At 41.1% G+C, this 23560-nt stretch overlaps 1 long non-coding RNA gene across 2 annotated transcripts in view; it reads right to left on the bottom strand.

Annotated features, from left to right (window-relative positions):
• The window catches only part of LOC308583445, a 39859-nt gene that overhangs the window by 15678 nt on the left and 621 nt on the right, over positions 1-23560 (bottom strand). The window lies entirely within an intron of this gene.

The raw sequence follows: 23560 nt of genomic DNA, 5'->3' as shown, positions 1-23560 counted from the left end.
CAATAGATGCACTCTTCCATTAAGCATTTTGGAACAGGCACTTGTAACATCTCTAACTTCCTAGCACTTCCAAAGATGACTTATTTAGAGTCAATTTACTCATGGCAGAACATCCAAGCATTACAAAGATGTGTCCTTACCATTTCTGTTTCTCTACACACATTTTCACAATGGGGGCACAGTATGCAGCATCAGAAGAGATCAGAGACAGAGATAATATGTGCACTTATCTGTACAATTATCATTGTTGCCTCTGTTACATGAAAACAGACTCAGCTGCTCTTTACAGTCATTGGAGAAGGTCCTCTTTGTCATGCTTAGGCTGCCAAATAGACACCTAGTAACAGTGGCATCAACTCTCTGGAACATCCCTCCGCATGCAAACTGAGAAGTGTCGACTGTGACATGCCTTAGATGTCTCTTAAAATCTTATTTTTTGGGGGGTGTCATTTTGATTCTCACTTTTTATTGTGATATCCTGACCCATAGCAACCATGGCTATGATGTGGACCATTACATATGGTCTGACAGCCATTTCCTAAGAGTAGTTCCAACACTGCTTATAGTAAAATGACCATGTCACATGCATAATGTAGATCCAGCCCTATTGCCTTTCTTTCAGATATGAGACAAATTGTTCCTACATGATAGTCTTGTGGTCTGTGATACTCATCATCGTTCCGCCAGAATTACAAGTAAAATTGATACAACTGATACACTTCAATGGATTGTATAAACCAGGCAATGACTGTGTTATTTTTATGGGCATTCTGGAAGCAGGTAGAAATATTGTGTTACTTGCCAATTTAATGACAAGATAGCAACCACATACATGCCACTGTTATAGTCTATCACACTTCCTGATTCAGCCTCGGGGAAGCTGACAATTGACATTGATGGTCCATTTGAAAAGGCACCTGTTATTATGCTGTTACCATTACAGATTATTCTAGTAAATGGCCTGAAGTTCCTTTTACTCCACATGTTATTTCTGTTACTGCTTTCAAGTTTCTTACTTCAGTTTTTAGTAGAGAAGAAGACCCCAACGGAATTGATCTTAGATAATGGCACTCAGGTTTTCTTCTGTAGAATTTGAGACTTTCCTGTCAGAAAAGGATATCCAATATACTAAACCAGTCATTAATTTCAGTGGTTCCAGTCTGAATACGATTAACATCAGATACATCCCAAAGTCTACAAACAGCTGGCCTAGAAGATTAGACATGGAAAAGGAACCCATCACCACAGATTTCTTACAAATCTATTTAGCTAAACAAAATGAATGAATGAATTTATTAATACGGTCACAGACTAGCCACAGCTAAACAAAACGCCACAACACAAGTCACCAGCTGAATACTTACAATGCAAGTTCACTGTTGCTGGGCAACAGATGCATAAGCCAAATGCACTCTGACAGAAGGCAAACAGGACAACAGAAGCAACAACAATATAAGAAGCATATGGGTCACCATAATGTAGCCAAGGCACCAGAAATACAACACAGTTCACTTCTGTCGGTTGGAAAACTGAGCATCCTGCTGAAAAAAGAACCAAGGTTCACTTTACCTCTCAAGGTAAAGGATAGGAAAGTACACTATGAATTATCAGATGGCTGGCTATGAAGTGCCTAGCATCTGGTTCCTACCCATTATGATTCGGCCACAAATGGCCACATAAGACAGGCTACACACCTGGACCCTGCTGATTATGATGCATCTACTGATGTCTGGTCTCTTGCACATAGTCGCCAACCAGAACATCTGCTGCTCAACAGTTTCAATAGAGCAGGGGACAATAGTTAAATTACAACGCTGATGATTCTGGATTGGTTGTCAATTGCAGTTATATGCTTAAATATATTTGCAGGAGTTGGTTCTTCTTAGATAAAGGGATATATGGGTAATTTGCATAGGTAGGGTTGTGAGTCAAGGCATAAAAGGGAGCAAGGAGTAATAGGAAGGACAAGGTGGCTTGGAGTGTTTGAAGAAGGACCAAGTTCCACTTCAGTTTCAGCTCAGAGTAAAGAAGCTTCCAGCATTTGGCTTTGGTTTTTTTGATTCCCTCCCCCCCCCCAAGCAACACATCCCCAATTAGAAGTGAAAAGATATAGCAGCTTTAATGTCAAGAGCAAAATAGGTGCTTCTGTTTGTCTCATGAAGAAAAACAAAAACATTATCATTTGTTACATAGGTGACCACAGGATAGGAAAAAATTGTTATTTCAAAATACCATCGCCAATTAAGGGCACATTCAGTTTTAGTAAAAACAGAAACTTTTGGTTCTTCACAGGTTTTGTTTAAAAAAATCACTGGTAACAAACAGGGAGAAGTTTAGGGCTCATTATAATAGAACGACTGGTGCCTTTTGTTTGTAGATAGCAAAGTACATGACTGAATGTACTAATGGAATATATAACCTGTGTCTGCTGTCAGACCTCTGCTAATATAATTATGACTCAGTCCAAAACACACTGTCTTTTGTTTCAGCTTCTAAAACATGCTGGTGTCAGCACTTCAGGATCATCCTACACATTTTAAAGAGTAAGATGTCTGAACTTATCACACTATCAACCCAAGGATCTTCGAGGACCTTTGCACAGAATGGAAGGAAAATAAGCCAAAAGGAAAACAAAGTGTAGACCAAGAGCAGGAACAAATACAAGATTCTAGCAAAGCAATAGCCTAAAAGATTTTGCGGGAATGACACTTTGTGTAATTTTATACAGTGTTTCCTACACCAAGGGCTGACAGCATGATTCCAACACTCCTTTATGTCTTTCTGGTAATATGTCTATAAACATAAAGGTACAAGGTTAGCAAAAATGTGGGCTGCAGTGGAATCACTAACACAGAGAAGTGTAGCTTTGGATCTCAATATTATTGTTTCATTGGGCGTTTAGCTTTTGATAGCTTTTATTGTTTCGTATTGTGTTTTAACTGTATTTGTTCTGTGAGCCGCCCATAGAACATATGTTGAGGCAGCTATTATAAATTATGTTAATAAATAAATGCCAAATTTATTAACTTTGGATTTATTTATTTCAAAGATTTCTCAGTAATCCTTCACCATATGGTCTCACAGTGGGTTACAATAATATCATCATACAGTTGTAAGAAAGAAGTAAAACAGTTACCATTCAAACTTTTCCAACCAAAACAGAACAGTATTGGTTCAACAAAAGAGGTGGGTCACACAAGACAAGAGACCTTAACTGTCAAAGGCCAAGAAAGAGGGGCCTCTTTTGGGAGGAAAGTGGGCAGCAAATAAAACACGAATGAGAACAAAATTGAACATGGTTCCTGTGCGCCAGTGACTTCAGGCTGAGGACAACATGAGGAAGGGAGAGTCAGAGAGTCAGTACAAGGACTCAGGGGGACAGTGTCATCATGGGTAAGGAGGTGGGAAATGATGAGGGTACAAAATAACGAGAACACTTGGGCTGCAGAAGCAGGATAAATAGGAGAAGATATGGCAGTGGCAGGCGTACACAACAAGGTTTTTTATTTCTGTGACGAACAAAAATATCCAAAAATTATTCATTTTATTTATTGATCATAGAGTTGTAGAATTGGAAGGGACCATGAGAATCATTTGGTGCCACCCCCTGCAATGCAGGAATCTGTTGCCCAACGTGGGGTTCAAACCCACCACCTTGAGAGTAAGAGTCGTATATTCGCCCAACTGAGCTATCCCAGCCGCCACGGCCAATCAGTGTAGACAGTGCTGAGCTCGATGGACCAATGATCTGACTTGGTGTAAGTAGGTAGAGCATGAGACTCTTAATGGTGTAAGTTGGTGGAGCATGAAACACCTTTTCTACTGGGGGGGGGGTGTTCAGCAGAGGTGCCACTCAGAAGAGTGTAATAGATTTTGGTTTCCTTTGGTTTTTTTCTCTTTCTCTTTTTGTTTTTATTTAGATTAGTTTCTTGAATTATGATAAAGCTTCAATAAAACTTTATTATAGAAAGAATAGTGGGGTAGAAATGTGGTTTATAATACTACATATTGAATAACCAGAGGTTCAATAAGAGAGCTGATCATAGGCTTCGTAAACACATTCTATACAGTGGGAGAGTCGTATATTATTCTCAACCCAGAGTTCCAAGTTAAATTGCTGAACTCCTTTTGAGTTATTTTTAGCAAAGCACAAGACATTTAAGATGTACTTGAGTGACTTCAGCCCTGAAAAGGAGAGGGGAGCTCCACTTCATGTCTGATTTCAGATCTGTTTGCATTGGGTTTGATTTATCCCTTCAAGACATCTTCATAAACTTGGACCAAAAATAAAATGGAAAGGAATGTCCTGGGAAGAACACTTAACTTTCAAGTATTTACCATTGATATTCAAGTGCACTCACTCCCTTTGTGCTCAGCAGAACAAAAACAATGGCTTTCCTTCATGGTGGGGTGACTCGTTCTTTCTTGATGTTCACTTTCATCTCCAGTATTATCATCACAATAGAGCTATTTAATTCGGATGCGGCAGAGAGCTGCATCTTGCTGATAAAAATGCACACAATATGTTTTATTATTACTTAGAAAAATATAAGCATTTAACCAATGGGGTACCCAGGAGGCTGATGACCATCATCAGCCACCTGAGGAAGTTGCCTCACTCTGCCTAATGGAAAGGCTGGTGTTGCCACAGATAACCTCTTAGGCTAGGTGAGGGGGGAAGAGAGGCCTTGCAACGTCCTCCTCTTCCACTCCCTACCTTGCCTCCTGTCAGGAGATCAGAGTTGACATCTGTTTGGCAACGAAGTGGCTCCACAGACATGCCACCTCCTACTGTAGCTCCTTTTCCTTGCATGAGGGTTAGATCATGAGACAACAGAGAGATGTTCCCAAACTGCTTCAAGAAGACTACAAATCACACCACAGATTATTCTGTTATAGGACATACGCTAATGGAAGTCCCACAAGAACAGTTGTGCTTGCTTCTGACATTTCCACAATATACTATGATATATTTTTAGCTTTATTCTGTGTTCTGCTCCAATCCTATTATGACCCTTTGACAATAGCTCAGCAGTTTGTTGCTGTCGTTTTCTGGCTGGTTTTGAGCTTCTCGAATAATTGCACGTGTTGTTTTACTTATGGGGGGGGAGAGACTCTTGTCTCACTAAAAGCAATGTCCATTTTGAAAGTATCTGGTAATTGGGAATTATCTGGTATTTCTGTTTGTGCTGATTTTATTTTATTTTTAAAAAATGCTATTAGCCTCCCTGAGGTTTGGAGGTTAGAACGCTAGAAGTCTAAAGTAATGAGGTAACTAAGCTGCAGAAGACTGGAGCCACTGCCATATCTGCAATCAAGCATGCTGGCCGGGACTAGCAGGGACTAGCCCATGGTCACTGTTAAGTTGTGGGTGAACATATCAGACGACACAGCGATTCTTCAAACAGCTCTTGTTTATTCACAGGCCAGAACAGAACTGACCTGAAGGGTTCAGCCAGCCTGCTTATATAGAGCTCCACTAGAACGCAACAGTAACCATTTTCTGTAACTATCCAATCACTGAACGTCACTTTCAATCCCTTATTTGCATATGTTGACCTGAGTGAAAACTATCTACAGTATCCCCCTGCTGGCCCAGGGTGGGAACTTCAGTCCATAACAGTCACCCAGTGAACTTCATGGCAACTGAGCAGCAACTGAGCCCAAATGGAGCCTGATGGTGTTGTGTGATGGCAATAATGCCAGGCTCAGCTCCCCCCTTCCCTGTCTGAGAACCAGGGATGGCTCACTCATGAGGCAAAGTGAGGCAATTGCCTTAGATGGCAGCATCCACCAGGACAGCAGATCCTGATGTTGATCTTTCTCTCCTCCCCTCACTTGTTCTAATGTAGATATTCCTTCACCCCTTCTTCCCTTGCATGGGGGGGCAATTTAGAGGTCCACCTCAGGGGCCAAAATGTCTTAGGCCAGCGCTGCCCAGAACCCATTTCAGGGTTCCTGTTGGCAGATTCTACCACGTTCAGCAGGCAGAAGAGGGAGGTCTGCATCGTGGAGGAATACCTTCTTCCAATCCAACTCCCACTCCATTAAACTCTAAGGTAGTTCCGATTGCTATGTTAAGATGAAATTCTAAATATACTTTCCTGGGTGTAAGTGCCACTTAATTCAATGGGACTTACTCTAAGCAAACATCTGTAGAACTGCACGATTAAAAAAATGACATTTTAACTGTCTGAATACCTTCCAAAGTCCCACACTTCCCACATTTAGCCAGGATACATTTTGTCCCTGAAATAAACTTTAACATACAGATCATCTTTCTGTGCACGGCCCTTTTGATTGATGCCCTATATGCCGAATCAAGACTACAAACCAAACAGACTTCAAAGATTCTCATGTGCAACTACATGTATGTAACCTACTTCTTTGTACAAGGAACTCTGGGCCAAACCAATTTTCATAGCTGTTCATAAACTATCGACTAATCACATCTAATCTATTTTAAGAAGATATGTGTTGCAGGGTTTCGCTTTTCTGCAAACCCTTTGAAGATCAAAAGCGCAATATGCATACTAAGTGCATACTTTTCAGCCTCTTCTGAGACAAATGTGACCCACATCACAACTGTAGGAGAACCAGCCTCTGCCCTCACATGATTCACACCAAATAGCAACAGCATGTACCTATGCAAGGCAAATGACCATTTAAGAGAGCCCCACCCCCACCACACATACACATGCTGCCTTGTCATATTGAGATCCCTATTCATATAATGTTAAGCAGCACATGGGCAACAAGTTGAGTATGGGGAAACAGTACTGCTCCGCTTCACATCTGGACATTGTTTTCATCATTTTTCCATAGCCTGAAGGAGGCATCCAAGACCTATACCTGACCCACAGCCAGTCAGCTTAGATTTTGTTTGTAATATTTTTACAGTGACAGAATAGTTAGTTCTTAGAAAAACATTATTGGACATAATTGTTTATTGTCAGATTCCATGTGTGTTTCAGCGGCTTTCCCTCGCCTTGTGCTTTGCTTGTCAGTCTGTTATGACATGCTATCCTTGGGAAAAGGCATCTATGAATAGAGTGACATTTTAATTAAAGAACTAAGCCAGCTGAATGCCATTAAACAGTCGCAATAAACACACACACACACACACACACACACACTCATTGTTTAGGGATGGAGAGATTGGTCTTTTTCTGGTCCATGTCAATTTGGTTTCTGTTCATTCATAAATACATCCCATTCCTTTTCTACAATAATCTGCCATAAAAAAGACAATCAACACAAACATATAGAATGTATTTCAGGGTAGGCATGTTGGCACCGGTCTGCCTCAAAAGACAATGAAGGAGTGTGCTATCAGGGGTAAAGTCAAAACATTGGAAGGCTCCAGGGTCTGCTGTGGCTATCTTTCAATATATATTTAATATTGTCCTAAAAATGCATATTCTGAGGCATTTTTGTATGTTTGAACTGAGAAGTGTATCACAAGATTTGGAGAAGTAGAAGAGCTACTCTCTCATAAATCAAATTCCTCAAACAGCTGTAACTGTGAGACAGAATAGTCTTTTGATCCATAAAGTCTGAATTCTGCATCCCATTTGGATTCGCTGGACCTCATGGTAATTAAGAACACAGCAACCTGTGCCATATCAAGGCAGACTATATGTTGATCCCGCACACTATTACCAATTACTTGGCTGGTAGCAGTTTTCTGGGTTTCTCATCACCTGGGCCATTTAACCGGCAAGGCAAGGACTGCATATCAGGGAGCTTCTGCATGCAAAGGATATGTGCTATGACTGAGGTTTATTCACTCTGCAGTAGGCATGGACAAATCTGTTCATTTTGGTTTCTCACTTTTTCTATTTCTCTCTATTTCTTACTTTCCCAGTCTTAAATTTGATTCTGCACATTCCCTCATCAGTTTCCATTTTTAAAAAGAGTTCTCTTGAAAATTTGCCAGCATTTTATTGCAAATTTCTTCTAATATACAGTGGTGCCTCGCAAGACGAAATTAATTCATTCTGCAAGTTTTTTCGTCTTGCGATTTTTTCGTCTTGCGAAGCACGGTTTTAATGGTGTTAACGGTTTTAAGAGAAAGGAAACAAACTCGCAAGACGTTTTCGTCTTGCGAAGCAAGTCCATAGGGGAATTTGTCTTGCGAAGCAACTCAAAAAACGAAAAACTCTTTCGTCTTGCGAGTTTTTCGTCTTGCGAGGTACCACTGTACATGTCTGCATATTTTGCCTAATAATATAATATATATATATTATTGGTCCATGGGGTCATGAAGAGTCAGACACGCCTAAACGACTAAACAAATTATATAATATACATGTCTGCATTATTTTGCCTAATAACACATTTTTATTAAATGTGGGTAACCAGTGCTGCTATCGCTGAGGGCAAATGAAGCTCATTTAGTGGGGGTATAGCCAATTCAGAACAATGCATCCTGAATGTTCCATCAATTCCACAGCAGTACACACACAGCCAAAAGGGACATTTTTCAATGATGATGGAAGTATTCATGAAAATTGCCTGACTTCTCCTTTCGCCTTTAACAAATCAAAATACAATAGAGTTGTTTTCTGAATAAAAAGGACTACCATCTTGAATTTCTTGGAGAAATGACTCAACACAAACAGTTTAATAGATTCTTCAAATCAAGAACTGGCCTTAGTGAATAGATATTTTCAAATGTGCATTATGAAAAGGACCTTTAAATTTTGAAATAGAGAAAGCTTTGAAAGATTTCTGTTCTTCTGAGTTTAACATATTGTAAACCTCATTTCTGCAATTTGGAAAACAAATCCATCAATGATGAAACACCATGGGACATTTACCCTGTATCATCATGATACAGTGGTACCTCAAGTTAAGAACTTAATTTGTTCCGGAGGTCCGTTCTTAACCTGAAACTGTTCTTAACCTGAAGCACCACTTTAGCTAATGAGGCCTCCCGCTGCCACCGCACTGCCAGAGCACGATTTCTGTTCTCATCCTGAAGCAAAGTTCTTAACCCGAGGTACTATTTCTGGGTTAGTGGAGTCTGTAACCTGAAATGTCTGTAACCTGAAGTGTATGTAACTCAAGGTACCACTGTAATTGGAAATTACAGTCATACCTTGGGTTACAGACACTTCAGGTTGCGTTTTTTTGGGTTATGGGCCGCTGAAACCTGGAAGTACCGGAACAGGTTACTTCCGGGTTTCGGTGGTCGCGCATGCGTGCGCAGAAGCGCTAAATCAAGCTTTGCTCATGCGCAGAAGCACCAAATCGCAACCCGCTCATGCACAGATGTGCCACTGCAGGTTGTGAATGCTGCAGGTTGCGAACGTGCATCCCGCAAGGATCACATTCACAACCCGAGCTTCCACTGTAGTATATTATTGTCTATTACAGCTGATATAATCACTATCATTCTTATTGCCTGTTGCAGACTAGCAGATGACCACATCTGACAGATGTCCAGAATGACAGAAGAAGAAGAAGAAGAAGAAGAAGAAGAAGAAGAAGAAGAAGAAGAAGAAGAAGAAGAGTAGTAGTAGTAGTAGTAGTAGTAGTAGTAGTAGTAGTAGTAGTAGTTTGGATTTGATATCCCGCTTTATCACTACCCGAAGGAGTCTCAAAGCGGCTTACATTCTCCTTTCCCTTCCTCCCCCACAACAAACACTCTGTGAGGTGAGTGGGGCTGAGAGACTTCAAAGAAGTGTGACTAGCCCAAGGTCACCCAGCAGCTGCATGTGGAGGAGCGGGGAAGCAAACCAGGTTCACCAGATTACGAGACTACCGCTCTTAACCACTACACCACACTGGAAGTGCTGAGCTGGCCTACTTGTACTTTACAATAGTTAACTGCAAACCAGGGGTGGGGAACTAGTGGTCCTCTAGATGTTGCTGGACTACAACTCCTATCAGCCCCAGCTTGCATGACCAATGGCCAGGGATGATGAGCGCTGTAGTCCTGCAATATCTGGAGGGCAACAGCTTCCTCAATCTTGTAGTAAACTGAAGTAGCTTAAATATAAGAGTGGAAGTTTGCAGATCATGCCATTTGAAATAATTTCCAGGGGAGCAGCCCTATTATTGTTATTTTTCCTCTGTCTAAACACAGTCCTTTGTGTGTACTGGATATCTCAGTCATGCTAGCTGTCTTCATGAGAAGCTTCCAGCAGGACTATAAAAACAGCAGATAGATATTTTTAAGAAATATGGTCTTCCACATCCTTTTCTTGGCAAGGACTTAGCAATGGCTGCCTCTGAGCATTTGGAAACTATTTCCCTTCCTGTCTTAGGGATGAGGGAGAAATGTAATTTTATTTGCGTATTAATTTGAAACTACTTAATTTACATGTTTTGAATCAGTACAGGGACTGGAACACAATTATCATTTGAAATTAACACTTCTCTTTTTTGTGCTAAAGTTGCCAAACCAAACAAGGTGTAAAAAAGAAATGCAAATATTTAAGGGAAAGCACATCTACAAATGCATGCATTAGTGGAAATAACATGTATTATATGAGATAAATGTGCTTGCAAAAATATATATATTAATGAAAACAATACAAAAATGTATATATTAGGAGAAATTCATACTGATGAATTTTCACAAGGATCTTCAAAAATTAAAGTTGCAAATTGCTTCAGCAATGTGGAGGACTGAATTTGTGACTAGGAAAATGAGTAACTGAGGAAAACCAAAATTGACAGGTTGTCTGTCCCTACTTATGATAGCACATTTGGCATATATATATATACAAAACCACAGCTCGCCCCTATACACGAAGCCAAGCCAGAGCACAACTAAGTGCAGTACAGCCATCTTCTCAGAAAAAACTCTTCACAAGGTCAAGAGGTCAAGACACGAAAGCTTTAGCAACTAATCCACACCTAATGACCCTCCTAAGTGGTACTCAGAATATCACTCAAGAAATCACTCAAGATATCCCTCAAGTAATTAATGAACAAAAGAAGAAAAGACACACTAACCTGGGAACTTCCTCTCTGCCCAGAACGTTGGAGGCTATACACCACACCCCCTCAACAGTATTTATAGGAACTCAAACACTGAGATCCTGCTCTGTTCCAGTAACAAGAAGCCGAAAGCACCAGCCTGAAGATGACGAGTGAGACCTCGTCGAAACGTCGCCTAGACACCCCAACTCTTACACGGGAAGACACCCGAAGACACCAAAACCTGCATATATATATATATATATATATATATATATATATATATATATATTCAGCTAGAAGAACACCAGTGAGGGACCGATTGCTGCAGCTTCCCATCCAGAACGAGAAACATGAACAAGAGTCATCATGTAAACCCAGGCACAAGTTAATGGAGCTGCTCAGATTTATGTGCAGACAGGCAAAATGGATTCCCTTGAAGATAATGAAGAATGTGTCCTTGGCCCGAACTTTATTTCTCAAAAGTATAAGATGATGACATTAGGAATGGAGCTGGACAGAGTATTTGTCTGGAAATTCAAATCCTGGAAAAATGAGCTCACAAGAGCCTGCAAAAAAATAATGAAAAAAACTCGGCTATCATCCAGCAGAGAAAGATCCTGCTGACATCATTAGCAAGTGATGTGATTTAGTCCAGTGCTAATACAGCCTGTTAAGCAGTCTGAAGTGGAGTGTCCTTCTGCTTGCAAAAAAACCAATAGAAGAAGAAGGATTTAGTTCCTATTTGCTTGCTTGCTTTCAAATATGGTACAACAGAGAGAAAGGGAAGGAACATTCTGGGGTGAAACCAAGCATAGGAGCCAACTCCAGGAGGCTGCAGGTGCTTGGGCACCCACAATAATATAATTATGGGGGCAGGGCACCCACAAAGTCATTGAGAAAAGCTGGCTGGCGGCAGTGATGCTGCCTCCGAGAGAGAAGCAGTTCAGCTCCGCCCTTCACAGCCAGCAAACAAGGCACCTTTTTCCTGAGGGGGCGGCTCAGACTTGCTGGCTGTGGATAGGAGGAGGAAGAGGTGTGTGCCTGTGATGTCACACATCTGCATTGTGGTGGCGGGCACCCACAATCCTGAGAATGAGATGGCACCCCTGAAACCAAGCCATCCATGAACAAAGGATTGATGGTTCCTAATTTCCGAAAAAGAAGGCTGAATTGATGCTTTTGAATTATGGTGCTGGAGGAGACTCTTGAGAGTCCCGTGGACTGCAAGAAGATCAGACGTATGCATCCTTAAGGAAATCAGCCCTGAGTGCTCACTGGAAGGACAGATCGTGAAGCTGAGGCTCCAATACTTTGGCCACCTCATGAGAAGAGAAGACTCCCTGGAAAAGACCCTGATGTTGGGAAAGATGGAGGGCACAAGGAGAAGGGGACGACAGAGGACAAGATGGTTGGACAGTGTTCTCGAAGCTACCAGCATGAGTTTGGTCAAACTGCGGGAGGCAGTGGAAGACAGGAGTGCCTGGCGTGCTCTGGTCCATGGGGTCACAAAGAGTCGGACACGACTAAACGACTAAATAACAACAACAATTTCCGAAAGACTGTTTGGTGAATAAATTGAATCCACGCCATGCTTTCCTTTGGGTAGGAAAATGAGAAGACCCTGAAGACTCTTTTTACAGCCTAACCTTGAGACTCTTTTGTCTAGCGAGGAAGTGTTTAGTACAGAATGAAACAACCATGATGCCACCACAGACATTTAGCATCAGCTAAACAAGTGTAGCCCCCCGCCTCCATGTACATTTTAAAATGGTGTCCTTTATAACTGCTTGTGCCTGAATTTGTCTATGCTTTACTGTCCTTTCAGAAAAATATAAAGAAAGCCAGATTATTTTTTTATTTAAAAAATACATACATTAGAAAAATGGATAATTGGAAGGAATAGCACTTAAATGTGAAGAAATGCCCATGGGCTTACATGTTAATGGGGGAACTGGGGGGGGGGGAATGGCTTTGGACAAGGTGTGATACATAGCCATAAATCTGTCTATCTATCCATTCAACTATCCATCCATCCATCCATGTAAAAGGTTGGAGACAGATTTGCTGCTCATCAAATGGAAGAAGGCACTGAGATGCAGCAGACACTCCTATTGAAGCAGTTCCATGCGAACCAGGAAGCAAGCTCTGCACACAATGGAACAACTCTTCTTTTCTTATCTCTGCACCTCTGATCTGCAGCAGATGCTGTTAGGCAGTTGAATGTGCATGCATACTCTGTCTGATTCCCTCCCTCCATGCATCCCCGGGCACTGGCAACCCACGCTATGCAGCTGCATTGGAGAAAGAAGAAGAAAGGGGATATTCACCAATCTCCTCTTCCCTCCGCAGTCCTCCATTCCACCTCCAGAGCTTCAGGTTTGGTGAAGTATGGAGGAAAAGAGAAATTGGTGAAAATCACTTTCCCCATCGTCTGCCAAGAGTTGGCAGTGAGGCTACTTCCTTGCTGCCATTGTTGGCAGCTGCTGCTGTTCATTGGCCTCAGTGTTGCTACCACCTGCTTACTTCTCAGATAGAGTCAATGGGAGCACAGGCAGTGACAGTTTTATCTTCCCACTACAGCCCAGAACAAGAGCCAGGTGAACAAGCATAATGCAGTGGGGAAGAGGAGGGGCAAGTCAAAGGAGTTCTTCTCAGCGGGTTCCCGACTGCGGGTTGGGCAACGATACTGAGCCTCAACACCAGCCCTAGTCCCATCAGCAGAGTTCCACACATGGCGAATCTGGACCCAACCCATACGCAATAAATTCTTTGCTTGCTTTATGCTTGACTTATAATAGAAATTTTAGATTTCTATCAACGAACAGCCTTTGCCAGATTGTTTTTCTCCACCTACAGGCACTGGTAATAGCAGGCAGAGAAACCAATTATTCTTCTGTGTGATTTCAAACCATTTGTTTCAAACTACCTTTTTATCCAGCCACCCATCATTCCAATCTTTATATGATTAATCATTGAGTCCTGCTTTCAGTTTCCCACCAGCTGAATAAACACACATGCTCTCTTATAACTTTTTCACCCGAGCTCTACTTGGCTGTAGGTAGGTATATACAGTATGACATCTCAAAGGAAAATGCCACAGTTGTCAGTAAACTTGGGCTAATGTTGCAGGGTGATAGCAACGCACAGATTTAGGTCAGTGAGGGGTTTTCTTTAGGAAGCGGAATGAATTCTTTAACTCTAGACCACTTCTGAAAATGGAACCTTGTGATGGTGACTAATACCATTGCCATGTAGCAAACAGTCAACAGCCCCATATAAAGAAATGTGCATGGTGCCAGGAAGTTTCAGGATATGGAATAACTGTTGCACACTGCCTTTCTTTTTGCAGTAATGCCAGGTTTTGCAGGAGGGGTGGCGGGGTGGGGAATATGTAATGGTAATTGACTTTACTAATTAGGAAATACTTGTTTGGCCAAACTATAAATGTCATATTTGTGTCTGAAATTACAGAAAATGTTTGGGAAGCCAAAGGTTTCCTGGGTTATATGTTTTCTTTGATGTGTATGAGAGCAGCTATTCGTATTTTAGGATTTGAGTCATAGCTTTACATTTGGCATCTTATAAAGTTCTGCTTTGGAAAAATGTCGTCGAGTGCATGCAGGAATACTGGTGATAACTTTAACTTTGCTTGAATGCCTTTGAGACGTCTGTTAATTGAGCAATCAAACATTCTCAGGTCAATTCAGATTTGCAGATTACTTCATTTCCGCCCTTCCGGGTAGGCCTGTCAAAACACAGTATCAATATTTGTCTGGATAAATACAATTTTGAAAAGTTGAGCAGACACTGGTCTTTTTATTAGGGGACTGATACCTCAGATGAGCAGCTAATAGGTGTGGAGCGGTATGTTGGGCTTCCCCAGACTTCCTGTCTAGCTTTGCAAGGAGGCTGCCACACATACATATTTGAGAATTTAAATATGGGGGAGGGGAACCATTTCCGAGGAATTATGCAACTTTGTGAGTTTCTAGCAATTTCCAGCCCAAATAACAGACACAAAATATTCTTGGCTGGACAGTACAGTGGCATAGATTGCCTGCCATATGATCTGTCATTGTTGGATTTTAAGGCCCATTCACACACTAGCCACAATATGTCCTCTCCATATGTGGTGTTGATGACTGTGGACTCTTGCACACCCACACATGCTGCCATTTGTACTCTGTTTACATCACACATAGCCCACCTTTCACATTGACTGAATCCATGGCTACCACAAGGCATTGCTAGCAGGTCCATTGTTGTCAGAAGGGTATAATCCTGCTCTCTCCGTGGGGACAAAGTTCATACAATTTTATTGTGCGTTTCATTTATTTATTTCATTTTATTACATATTTTACATATAAACATTTTATTTCATATAATTTTTACATATAGAGTTTTTTATCATTTTCTTGTCTGCTGCACTGAAATTGTTTATATTGCTGTCTTGTAAATGAATTATTGCTATGTGTTTTTTATTGTAAGCCGTTCATTGAAAATTAGTTGGGGTATTGTTTTGTTTTGTTTGTTAAGCAAATGAAACAAACAAACAAAAAACTTCTAAATCAGAGGAATGGCCAAGCCTCTCTCTGTAAATATTGAATAAAAAGCGGATGGCAAGAAACTTTTCCTTGTCTTTGTATGTTCTTGGCAACCAGCCATGCAAGTTTCTTATGTAAACTGTGTTACTTTTACTGTTGTTAGCCGCTCTGAGCCCGGCTTTGGCTGGGGAGGGCGGGATATAAATAAAATTTTATTATTATTACAGTGGCCTGACACCACCCAGGCACACCACCATAATGGGAAAGAATCACTGGTGTTGCTGTAGCTCATGAACCACTGATTTGCTAGTGAGACAAGTAATAAGATGGCATTGTTAGTACATTCACAAAGACTGTCTGGTTTATGGGAGAATTTTGATTGAAAATATCCTCATTTTTGTTCTCTGTAGGAACTTCGCTTTCCATCCCATATTAATCTTCAGTGAATGCTACTAATCTTTCAGTAGGATGCCATTTTCTGGTCCAAAGGTTTGTTTTCATTTTCTTAATTAATCCAAATAACAGCAGCTCAAAATCAGGTGCAAGCCGGTTTTATTAATTACAAGGTCATAGTTTGAAATATGTGGAATGGCACTAAATGACCTACTGTCATTTTATATGTACATCATGTCTATCTTGTCAATTTATACGTTTCATTGTAAAGAACAAGGAACCAAGAAAAAGGGGGGGGGGATGTTGCTTTTGTTCTTGGCTATTCACTCTTGGAAGGGATTTTTTAAAAAAAGATTTGTGAGTCAACATGATGCAGAAGAGGAGGGAGGCAGACCGAGAATCATGTGGGTTTAAAATCTAAATTTAATCCAGTCTTAATGGTCTGTGCTCTTAGTTTACTAAAAGTTCCCTACCAGTGATTTTCTGCTGTTACCTAGGGAAAATTAATTAACAAAACAAGTTGAATCCTGCATAATCCTCTCTTCAAAGCAGCGTTTGTATATATTTTTTTCCAACAGGAATCAGCAGTTGATTTTTTTAAAAATATACTTGACTGAATGTTGAGAGCCATTGGAACAAAACTTGCTTTTTAATGTGGGTTTATTAACTGCCATGTTCGCCCCCCCCCCCTCCCTTTAACAAGCAGAGCATTATTCTTCTGCTGCAGCGACATCCTTGTTGGTCTGCTCATCACAGTTTAATGAGCTCCAGTAGAACTTGGTGGTGTGAAGAAGAAGAAGAAGAAGAAGCTCCTAATCATGATGATTACATCTGCCTCTGTGTCCCTTTTCCTGATGAAAATGTATTTTACATCTGTGAGAAACTACTTAAAGATTATTCAAAATCCATATTCCGTGAGTCATCTTCAAGACATCACACTTTCCCAAATCATATGTAAGGACAAGAGGTCTTGGTAGCACAAGTTCATTATCCTAAAATGCTGTGTTCTCTTCCAACCTTGATTTTCCCTCTAGTCTAGTCAATTCATGTGACTTGTTAAAATATTCCCCAGAGCACTGGAAATTCTTGTGCAAACTTTCCCACTGCTTCAGACTCTGCTAATATTGTTCTGCATCCCTGCTACAGTTCATTGATGTGAATAGTTTCACTATTACCAATCCCAAAATTGGGTCAACACACATATTATTGGGTCTACACACTGTATTATCACACTGTATTATTATTATTATTATTATTATTATTATTATTATTATTATTATTCAATTTATTACCTGTCCTTCACCATCAGGTCCCAGGACAAGTTACAACAATGTAAAATCTATTTAAAAAAACAATTTACAGTCACAGGAAATGGGTAGGTCCTGAAAACATGTGTCTTAGTTGTCAACACAGCCAAGAGACACATCTTCAGCATATGACAGAAACTACATGATGAAGGTGCCACATGCACTGATGACAGTATTACAAGATCCGGCAGGTGTCCAGGTAACTGTTCTCCTATTTCTAGCTGCAAGCAACACCCCCCCCCCCAAAAAAATATTGATGAGTCAGTTGCTCATTAATCCCTCTGCTGAGGTCATCAAGGTCTTCATTCCATCCCATGAATGAATGAATGAGGCCACTGGGCTAGATAGCATGGATACTTGCCATTTGCCTGTACTGTATACTGGCAACACCCAGTTCTTCCATCTGACCCATATCCTGATGCCTTAGACTCTAGAGCTTACCCAGGGTGTTGTTGTTGTTGTTGTTGTTGTTGTTGTTGTTGTTGTTGTTGTTACAAATTGTTAGTCACCCTTTACCCTTTGGTCCCAAACCTTACCTTGTTTAGTGACTGGGCACTTTGAAACAAATGGTAGTTTGCAAAACTTGTGAGAGACAGAGAAAAATGGCCTTCTGTTATCACTAGAGATCAGCATATTTTGTGGGTACTGTTCATTATGTATTTGTAATCTTGTGAATATCCACTTGTGAATAGTATAGTGGCAGATCACCAGATACATAATTCATCTACATCAAAAATATACCTGCTATGTCGCCAAGGTTCAAATAAAGGTGCTGGCTATAACCCCAAATGGCCCCTGTTGAGAGACAGCTTTCACTCCTATGTCCCATTACAATTTCTAAAAAGTCAATCAAGAGCACCATCTTATCCTTACCTTTGTCAAATTCAGACTGCTGCAGAGAGATTTCTTGGTTGCTGCCCTTCAGAACTGCTAAAGGCATTTCAGCAGCTCACGAACAGCTAAACCAAAGTGTTTTGTCACTCAATTCAGTGTAACCCATGGATGGGGACTCTGTGGCCCTCTAGATATTGTTGGACTTCAACTCCCATTACACCCCAGCCAACGGTCAGGAATAATGAGAGCTGTGTATCGGCAATATCCGAAGGGCCACAGCTTCAACATCACCAGTGCAATTGCTAAATATATATTAGTTTTCAGCATAGTTGCCTACATTGTTCCAATTCTGCAGCTGCTTATAGCTGGGAACTCCACTGGCAGTGCTGCAAGGGTTGTGGGTTATTATGAAAACAGTAGCAGGATGCCTCCCAGAAACCTCCAGCCAACATCATCTTCCTGTCCAATGACCTGGCCGGACACATGAGTTGGAAACAGAAGTATATAAATGTGGGCTAGAAATGGGCTCCGCTGCAGACCTAGTCTCTCATGAAATTTCCTGGCAAAGAGCTGTAAGCATATCATGTGGCCCTCTGGGAGAGGTGAACAAATGTTAAAAATGCTTCAGATGTTAACTAAATGTTAACTAAAATTAGAACAAACCAGATTCTTCATTTAGAACAACGTACATTAACGTTCATGAGAGCAAAAACTGTTTGCAGAGCATTTTTCTTTCGTTTTCACATTTCTTAACATTTTTGTATCCACGTATGACCCAAAATAATAATAATATGATCCTATGTAACAACAACAACAAGCACCAGTACTTAAACATATACAGGACATGTATATCCTATTTAAAATACATAAAACTGGCTGCCCATTATTACCATAAGCAGAGGCAAGGAGTTCAGGAGTATTGTTACTTGCCATAAACTTTTAAAAAATAATAACCCCAATGAAAGCCATTTTGCTATAGTGCATGAAATGTTAAGTTTCAACAATGGAGAATGAGGCTAATATTCCCATTTGAAGCTCATCCATTGTTCTTAAGTTAGTTACTATACCTGCATTTCAACACCTTGTTAAATGATAGTTTAGCATGAAGAAAATGAGCCAAGGTGAGCCTTGTTCTCCCCTCTCCTCCTTCAGGGATGGCCACAAGGAAGAGTGTGGAAGCTTCTCATTCTGATTTTGATTAATCACAGGTAAGCATTAAATCTGAACCCTTAATTGTGGTTCATCTTAACTATAGTTCATTGAAGCATGCCAACTTCATAAGCCAAAGTTTGCAGTTGGCTTGCTTCAAATGAACCAGAGTTAATATTAACCACCGTTTGTCAGGTTTGGATGGCATGACAAGCTGTTATTTAAATAATAATAATTCATGGGTTACAAAAGCACATACATCATCTCTGTTTTCAGATCATATAGTCCTTAGTTTACTGTGTATCAGCAGTGTTCAAGTGCATGCAGCCTGATTACTCAACAGTGCTTCTTCACTAGCATGAGTGGGAGCAACATACCACAACACTTCACTTATCTTGGCAGCTGAAAAAGGTGCTAATGGATTTGGTTCTCTCCAAACAAACCATGATCTGAAGCCAAGGTTTGTTCTTGGCTTCTAGATTGTGGGTCGAGTGAAACAAACCACAAGTGCTGCTTTGGACATCATGGTAAGCCAAGGGTCGTGGGAGCCAATGGGAGCTAGAAGAAGAGAAGAAGAGGAAGAGGAGGAGTTTGGACTTGATATCCCGCCTTTCACCCCCCCCCCAGGAGTCTCAAAGTGGCTAACAATCTCCTTTCCCTTCCTCCCCCACAACAGACACTCTGTGAGGTGAGGCTGAGATACTTCAGAGAAGTGTGACTAGCCCAAAGCCACCCAGCAGCTGCATGTGGAGGAGCGGGGAAGCGAACCCAGTTCACCAGATTACGAGTCCACCGCTCTTAACCACTACACCATGCTGGCTATTGGGCATCATATGCCACACCCTGCTCATTCACAGTAAGCCATGGTTTATGGTATACTGTGATGCCCAAATGTACCCAATGACACATGAAAACTAAAGTAGCCTCAAAGTGTTCCCTTAACTCATGGATTGAAATTTGTACCCACCTATTAATCAATCAAAGCTTCATTTAAGTGGTCCACTGATTAAAATATAGTGGTGGTAAGGGGCACTTGTTAGATCCTGTGGGACAGAAGCGTTAAATATACCATTCACACAGGCATGCAATCAATTCCACATGGCTCTAAGCTGCTACCACTGATGTAGGAAGGTTAGTAGAACGATTCTGAGCAAAGAGATTCTCAGAGTTCCACCACTGTGCCACTACTACAGCTTAGAGATATTGAAATGGTTATGTTGTTCTTGTTGTTTAGTCATTTAGTCGTGTCCGACTCTTCGTGACCCCATGGACCGGAGCACGCCAGGCCCTCTTGTCTTCCACTGCCTCCCGCAGTTTGGTCAAACTCATGCTGGTAGCTGCGAGAACACTGTCCAACCATCTCGTCCTGTCGTCCCCTTCTGCTTGTGCCCTCAATCTTTCCCAACATCAGGGTCTTTTCCAAGGAGTCTTCTCTTCTCATGAGGTGGCCAAAGTATTGGTGCCTCAGCTTCATGATCTGTCCTTCCAGTGAGCACTCAGGGCTGATTTCCTTCAGAATGGATAGGTTTGTTCTTCTTGCAGTCCATGGGACTCTCAAGAGTCTCCTCCAACACCATAATTCAAAAGCATCAATTCTTCGGCGATCAGTCTTCTTTATGGTCCAGCTCTCACTTCCATACATCACTACTGGGAAAACCATAGCTTTAACTATACGGACCTTTGTTGGCAAGGTGATGTCTCTGCTTTTTAAGATGCTGTCTAGGTTTGTCATTGCTAGGCAGGCGTCTTTTAATTTTGTGACTGCTGTCACCATCTGCAGTGTTCATGGAGCCCAAGAAAGTAAAATCTCTCACTGCCTCCATTTCTTCTCCTTTTATTTGCCAGGAGGTGATGGGCCCAGTGGCCATGATCTTCGTTTTTTTGATGTTGAGCTTCAGACCATATTTTGCGCTCTCCTCTTTCACCCTCATTAAAATGCTTATAGTTGCTTTTAAATAAAATAAATACTCTTAAGATGCTATGGGGTGGAGTGGAGAGTTTTCTACATCTCATACAATCTACAATTCCAGTTGGAAAAAGAAAACTAATTCTTTTACAGGGTAGGCAGTTCAGGTCACAGGGGTAAAAAGTACATTCAAAGACATTGCAGCATGCTTTTTTGGTTGATTACAATAGATGTTGGAAATTATACATTTTCTCCTTGATGCATATTCAAATCTCAATCCAGGTTCTATTCATGGAAAAATGCTTCATTTTCTTAGCACTCATGACTTCCCACAAATTTAGATCATACAGATGGCACACAGAGGCATTGTTTGCATGCACACGAATTTTCTTTTCCATGAGATACTAATCAGTATATTTTGCTTCACCCATCTGTTCCTTGTTGAATATTAAGAGGCTCTACCTAGCCACTGCCGCTATAAAAGGCAAATGTGCTTTGCTCCAGTTCCCCCTGCAATTAGCATGGTGTAAGAAACTAAAGAGCAAGCATCACAAAGCCCAACACTGAACTATGATAAATCATAATGCTTCTGAGTTGCAAAAAGCAATAAAGGTGTCATTGCTTCTTAATGATACATAGATAAGAGAAAAAGAAATTTATTAAGACTGCAATCTAAACACATTGAAGCCTGAAGAAGTCAATGCAGTCCATATTACAGCCATATACAGGGTGTTATGTTGATATAATGGGAAGATGGGTATGCTTGCATCCAGAGAAAATCTATAGGACTTGAATTCAAGTTAAAAAGGGGCATAGTTATACATAACATTCTTGAGACTGCATCTGAGCACCACAGTCAAGTGAATAGTAATTTGAATGGGGCAAAAGGCTTTCCTGAAGTGGATTGCCATGACTATAGACGTAAGAAGTTGCTTTGCAGAAATGTGCAGGGTGTAATATGAGGTAGCCTAAACTTGCCCCTTGAGGGGGCGTGATCATGTGATGTGTCACGTGGTGCATCATATGATGCCACCCAGCGTGTGGTGGGCAAGGGTGGGATGTGCGGAGGCTTGTCCCAGCCCCCCCCCCCCCGGGCTGCCAGGCTGCTGGGCTGTGGCTGGAATGAGCAAAGCAAATATCTCCTGCGCTCATCCCAGCCACTGCCTGGCTCCTGGGTTGCCAGATGGAGGTTGGGGCTGGGGCAAGCAGAGGGTGCCCAGCAGGGGGTGGGTGGCCCCCTCAATATGGGGGTGCTGCCCCCTGCCCAAAAATATTGGGGGAGCTGAAGCCCCCTCCTTCCCCTCTACCTGACACCGCTGGCCTGAAGCGTGTTGTCCAGAGGGTTCAGAGGTTCCCGGCAGAATCCCCTTTTCCTTCTTGACAATCATCTGTTCATTGACAGTGGGAATACCACAAACATCTGGACAAATGTGTTTAGGATGGGGATGATTAGGGTTAAATGACTCCAACCATCACTAAGTTTCCAAGTACTAAATTACAGCCAAGTCTGCAACACATTTACCCAAAGTAGGGATTGGCAAATAGGACAATTTTTCTACCTCTCCATTTCTCATTTTTCCAGTGGAGAAGTTCAGTTCTTCACATTTCCACATGAGTTTGCATTTTATTTTATTTTTTAAGTATCATGAAACTTAACCAGCATTTTTGCATGGATTTTCTTCTAATGTACACTTTTGCATGCAATTCTGCCCAATATACCCATTTTTATTTTTATTTTGAGCAAGCCAATTTCTCCACAGTACAACTCATTGTTCTAAGTTACTTTCAGATTTTGTGTGTGTTTTATTCTGCATTTTTGTACTTATTACTTTGCTGAATTGCATTGCAAACTTCATAGAACTCTCAAGTTCAACCAATAATTGCGTTTCAGTCCTTGCATTGTAATGGAAATTATGAATTAGGTGCATAGCTTCCCCTTTAAATGTGAACCAAGTCAAATTTCTTCCCCATCCCTAGTCTTAAATATTAAGTTGGTTTTTCACCTCATTCTCCATTTTGATTGATCCACTATGCATTCAGTCTTGCTTCTCAGGAGTGTGCCCAGGATTATAACCTAAAGGCTATTGCATAAAAAACAAAGCTAACACTGTAGGTCTGGACTGCATTCAGCAGAGAACTACAATGAATTCTTATTCCCAGGTGACCATAACTTTATGATACCCATTGCATTCACACAACTACTGTATATTTGCAGGCAGACCTTGAAAACATCTTAGGTAAAAAGTAATGTCTGGTATGGTTCATCCTGTACTGAGATTATTCATTTGAGAATAAACAAATCAGTTAGCCTTGTTAATGGAGGTTCTGTTGACCATTGTGCGTTGTGTGTGTGCTTTTTTAAAAAAGGCCATGTTGCTGATCTTTATATGCGTGTTGTTAAGGAACAAGCATTCTACCAATGACGCACCAACCACCAACAGGAAAGGCATGCTAAGTGTATTTTGTGACTCATTTCAATTTGCTATCTAGTG

This window comes from Podarcis bocagei (genome assembly GCF_964188305.1).
Source record: "Podarcis bocagei genome assembly, chromosome: 3".
Taxonomy (NCBI): Eukaryota; Metazoa; Chordata; class Lepidosauria; order Squamata; family Lacertidae; genus Podarcis; species Podarcis bocagei.
This window is presented reverse-complemented; position numbering and strand designations above follow the sequence as displayed.